The sequence below is a fragment of the Nicotiana attenuata genome, chromosome 5 (genome assembly GCF_001879085.1).
Source record: "Nicotiana attenuata strain UT chromosome 5, NIATTr2, whole genome shotgun sequence".
Classification (NCBI taxonomy): Eukaryota; Viridiplantae; Streptophyta; class Magnoliopsida; order Solanales; family Solanaceae; genus Nicotiana; species Nicotiana attenuata.
In genome coordinates this window covers 47,589,453-47,595,467 of record NC_031993.1, presented here as the reverse complement: position 1 = coordinate 47,595,467, position 6,015 = coordinate 47,589,453, and positions in this window count along the sequence as shown.

Below are 6,015 nucleotides of genomic sequence, written 5' to 3'. Positions count from 1 at the left end.
TTCATTATCTTAGATCGTGGTGCTTAGTTCACACCGAACTTTTGGAAATCCTTTCAGAAGGGATTGGGCACAAGGGTGAACCCCAACACCGCTTTTCATCCTCAGACAGATGGCCAGGCGGAATGCACCGTTCAGACTCTTGTGGATATGTTGAGGGCGTGTGTTATTGATTTTTAAGGTAATTGGGACGATCATCTACCTCTCATTGATTTTTCTTATAATAATAGCTATCACTCTAGTATCACGATGGCACCGTACGAAGCTCTGTATGGGCGAAGGTGTAGATCACCAATTGGTTGGTTTGAAGTCAGAGAAGCAGAGTTGTTAGGACCCGATTTGGTCTATCAGGCTATGGAGAAAGTCAACTTGATACAAAGGCATTTGAAGACGGCTCAAAGTCTCCAAAAGTCCTATTCGGACGTGCGGCGTAGAGACTTAGAGTTCCAAGTTGATGATTAGGTGTTTCTGAAAGTATCGCCCATGAAAGGCGTTATGAGATTTGGGAAGAAGGGGAAGCTTAGTCCCCGCAATATTGGGCCATATAGAATCCTGCAAAGGATCGGACATGTGGCCTATGAGTAAGAATTGCCACAAGAACTAGCTACTGTACACCCAGTGTTTCATGTGTTCATGTTGAAGAAATTCATGGGAGACCCGTCACTTGTGGTTCCTACGGAGATTATAGGGGTTAAAGACAGCCTGTCTTATGAGGAAATTCCAGTGGCTATTCTTGATCGTCAAATCTGCAAGCTCAGAACTAAGGAAATTGCTTCAGTAAAAGTGCTTTGGAGGAATCAAAAGGTTGAAGAGGCTACATGGGAAGCCGAAGAGGACAAGAAGTCTGGATATCCCCCATCTCTTTGAAGAGCAAACGGAAAATGTGGAAGGTAATTAACCTTTCCATTCAGGCCTTATATTATAATCTCCATGTCCTTCAGTACTTACTCGGCTTAGTATTCAATTATCACGTACTTGTTCAGTTTGATATACATGTATTCATGATATTTCAATATTCGCATATCACCATCACACTCGTTTAATGTCCATAGATAGTCGTACTTGCAACCAGGACCATCATTCGAGGACGAATGATTCCAATGGGGAGATAATGTAACACCCCGTAAATTCGGCTTAGGTATGAATGTGTTAAATGAGTGGTAAGGTTATATTTTGGACATGTGAAGTTCCATTGGAATGATTATGGGTGGAATAGTTATTTTAGAATCAAGACGAAGAGTGAAGTGTACAAGATTCGATAAAATCTACGAAATTTACAAAAGATCAGTCTAGCAGGAGGTTTAGTGAAAAACATGTAAGGTATTTGGGAAATCTCAAAACCAGAAAGTTGTAGGCCTTTGAAATAGCTTTCCAACGATATATTATGGAGCCCGAACGGATCTCTGTGCAAAACGTTATGCGCGTTTTACAGAACAGTATGTGATATGCGCACCCTGAGCGCGCCCCTAGCGCGGCCGCGCTTCTTTTGAGGCAGTGTTACTGCCGTTTTGCGCGGTCAGTAGCACGGTCAGGTCTACAGGTGCGCGGACGCGCTCGTGGGGGGTCGTTATAAAGCCCTACTTCGTCCCCCACAGCTCCAAAACATAAAAACTTGCTCTAGAAAGGGGAAATCTCAAAAACCTAACTCCTTAAGGGTCCTTCCACCACTCAAGGTAAGTTTTAATGGTGATTCTAAGTTAATCAACATCTTATTAACATGGGTAAACCCTCCATATCATTAGATATTCGATTGGGACATCATTGTTGAGAGAAGGAAGCCTAGAACTCGAATTCAAAGGGTTTGAACTTCAAAAAGGTAATGTCTTCACCCTCTAATTGATTCTAGCATTGGTTTAATGATTTTAAACCCTAGTTCATGAGATATGAGTTGATGAGTTTGATAGAAAAGTATGAACGATTATAGGTTTGGGGTGTTGATTATTGGTTAAGGGTGTTGTTTACTTTATGGGTGATAAAGAATAATGTTGATTATAACCATATGTGTCACGACCCAAACTTCGCCTCGGTCGTGATGGCGCCTCTCGTGAAGACAAGGCCAGCCAGACCATTCCAGAACACCTCTTTTAAGCAGTTAAACAGTTCATAAGCAGTTTAAATATGATTTTATGATATTAATTAGCGAAAAATACAACCCAACACAGCCCTAATCGGTGTGTCACAAGTCACGAGCATCTATTAGAGTGTAAATCCAACTACAAGGTCTAAAATATACAAAATCGGAACAATGATCGCTAACTCCTATAACTCTGCCTCTGATCAGCCAAAACCCGCTAACGGGTGGATAAATACCTGCATCTGCACACGAGGTGCAGGGAATAAAGTGAGTACTCCAACTCAGTGAGTAATAAAGGTAAATAATAACTGAGCAGTAAGAAATCACGTAAGGCAAATCATCATGCTATATAGAAGCAGTATAAAACCCCTTGAGAAAAAGCAGTGAAGCTGTGAAATCTTTAGAAAACATCTTAGCTCAGTTCAAACCTCTTTTGAAAATGACTTTTTCGACGGTTATGCGAATAAATGCTAAACAATTAGTGCAGATAAGCACAGAAATCCGCCCCTCGGGCACAACACTCACTCAACAGATAATGCCAGGCAATTAGGTAGATACCCCGTGAAGTAACACAGACAACAGATAATGGCAGACAAATGAAATAAAGTAAACACATAAAACAGTACTAGTACCGCTGCGGCGTGCAGCCCGATCCACATATCGCTGCGGCGTGCAGCCCGATCCATTTATCATCGACGGCGCTCACTGGGGGTGTGCAGACTCCGGGAGGGGCCCCTTACGGCCCAAGCGCAATATCAAGCCATCTCGTGGCATCAGATCTAGGCCCTTGGCCTCATACAAGTATCAGTATAACACTGCTGCGACGTGCAGCCCGATCCGAATATATATATATATATTGCTGCGGCGTGCAGCCCGATCCAAAAGTACCCTCACAATACAAGCCCTCGGCCTAACTCAGTCAACAAAATCACATAAGCCACTCGACCAACAATAAACATGATGCTCAGCCCAAAATATTATTGGAAATATCATTTCAAGTGTTAAAGCAAGTAAACTTGGCTGAGTTTTGAAAACAGTGAAAAAATACATGACTGAGTTCAAGTATAAAATCAAAACAGTGAGGGAATAACAATGACCATCCTCGAAGGGGTTCAAATAGCTGGCACGAAGCCCAAATATGGCAATCAGTCCAAGTCATGATGATAACAAATAAGTTTCAGTCAATTACACAGTAAAATCATCAATCGGGACGGACCAAGTCACAATCCCCAACGGTGCTCTACCCCACGCTCGCTATCCGGCGTGCAAGTCACCTCAACATAGCACTACGATGTGCAATCCGGAGTTTCAAACCCTCAGGATATCATTTACAATCATTACTCACCTCGAACCGGCGAAATCTCTAGCTCGCGACGCCTTTGCCCCTCAAATTGGCCTCCACGCGCGTCGAATCTATCCAAATTCAGAACGAATACATCACAATATGCTAAGGGAACAAAGCCCAAGCGAAAACAATCAATATCGGGCACAAATTCGAAATTACCAAAACCCGAGCCCCGGGCCCACTTCTCAAAACTCAGAAATTCTTACATCAACGGGTTCCTTATCACTCCACGAGTCTATGCATATAAAGAACACCAAAATCGGAGTCCAAATGTTCCCTCAAATCCCAAATTAAAATTCCAAAATTCCAAGCCCTAGTTCTTCCATTTTTGTTCAAGTTTCCATGAATTTATAGCTAGATTTCACAATAGAATCACGTTTTTTGTTCTTAGAACTTACCTCAAATCAATCCTCTTCGAATCCCTCTTTGATTTCTCCCAAAGGGCTCTCAAAATGTTCAACAATGGTGGAAAAATGACTTGGGTTCGCGGATGAAATGTTTAAAAACCATTCTGCCTAGCTATGAATTCCTTCGATGCGATCGTGGCCCCAGGCTCGCGATCGCGAAGAGCAACATTTTTAAGACCTCCAAATTGGTCTATTCGAACGCGACGTGCCTCATGCGAACGCGATGAATAATTTCCCATAACTATGCGAACGCGGCCCCCTGAGGCGAACGCGAAGAACAAATCAGCTGGACCCTCAACTTCTACTATGCGAACGCGTATTCCCCACTGCGAACGCGATGCACCAAAGACTTACCTTCCGCGATCACGGACCCTCAATCGTGAACGCGTAGAACAAAACTAGACCTTCCCAAAAACCCTTCTATGTGATCGCGACCCCAGGCTCGCGATCGTGAAGACCAAAACACCCCTGTACATCTGCTGCAATTTCTGCAATATTTCAAAGTCCAAAACTTCCCGTTTAGCCATTCGAAATTACCTCGAGGCCCCCGGGACCTCAACCAAAAGCACCAACACATCCTAAAACATCATTCAAACTTGCTCCAATCGTCAAAACACCTCGAACAACATCAAAACCATCAAATTACATCGAATTCAAGCCTAAGTTCTTCTAAAACTTCCGAAACACGCATTTGATCAAAAATCCAACCAAATCACCTCCGAATGACCTGAAATTTTACACACACATCCCAAATCACACAACAAAGCTACAGCAACTCTGGGAATTCAATTCCGACCCTCGGATCAATATCTCACCTATCAACCGGAAATCGCCAAAATACTAACTTTGCCAATTCAAGCCTAATTCTACAACGGGCCTCCAAAACCACTTCCGATCATACTCCTAAGTCACAAATCACCTAACAATGCGAACCAAATTATAAAAACTCCGATCCGAGCTCATATACAAATAAGTCAACTCTTGGTCAAATCTTTCAAATTTAAAGCTTTCCACTAAGACTGTTCTTTCAAATTCATACCGATTTCCGTGAAAACCAAAACCAACGATCTACATCAGTCAAAACACATTACACGGGGCAAGTCATGCCCGAGAATTGGCGATCAAAGCGCAAAAGCTCAAAACGACCAGTCGGGTCATTACAATATGAGACTTTAGAATTTATCTAGGAACAAGAGAATGGGTTATTGGGTGTAGAGACACCATTGATAAGGACTATGAAGCTTTATTCTCACCAAGTGCTTGATAAGATACTTAAGTGACCAAAACATGAGCATCATAGCTAATATAGAATCCCTTTGACTTGTATTGCTATAGATTAAAGTTGAAAGGGTTGACAAACATTGTATTACGCCTCAAGAGCTGGAAGTTAAGGTATGTGAGGCTAACTCTCTATGTTTGGGAATGTTAATAGTTCTCCCTGTGTTATGTTCCTTTTCTCACGTTACTAATTGCCTCAGAAATATAGTTTAGCCTAATTCCTTGAATAGTTGTAGAACTTCTATTTTCTAGCTTCATAACTCGTTCATGACTTTCATTCTGAACATTGTGAGCTCAGTTCGTATTCAATATAGACTTGGGCTTGATGTCCCTGAGTCTCAGTATAGCTTACTCAGCATGTCATAAACAGTTAAAGTTTCAGTGTTCATAATCAGTTCAAGAATACATGTCTCAGTCTAGTCCTATTCAGTATTCCAGTATTATGCAACTCAGTGTGACTCAGCATTTCAGTATCATGTATTATAATATGATTCTCAATTCCTGATTTTATATTCTTGAATGTTGAACACCTGTATTTGGGCCTGAGGCCGCAATTTATGCTTTATGCATCTTTGGGCCTGAGGCCGCAGTTATGTATACGTATACTTGGGCTCGAGGCCGCAGTTATGCACATTTATATATATATATATATATATATATATATATATATATATATATATATATATATATATATATATATATATTGGGCCTGAGGCCGCAGTTTGATATTCAGATAAACAGGTTGTTCATCATTCAGAAGAAGGAGTATTCATAACCTTACTTCCTATGTTTAGTTCACTTATCAGCTATCAGTTATCAGTTTCAGTTACCGTATTTACAATTCTTTCCTTCAGCTGTTTTACATACCAGTGCAATTCAAATGTACTGACATCCCTTTTTGCCCGGGACCTGCA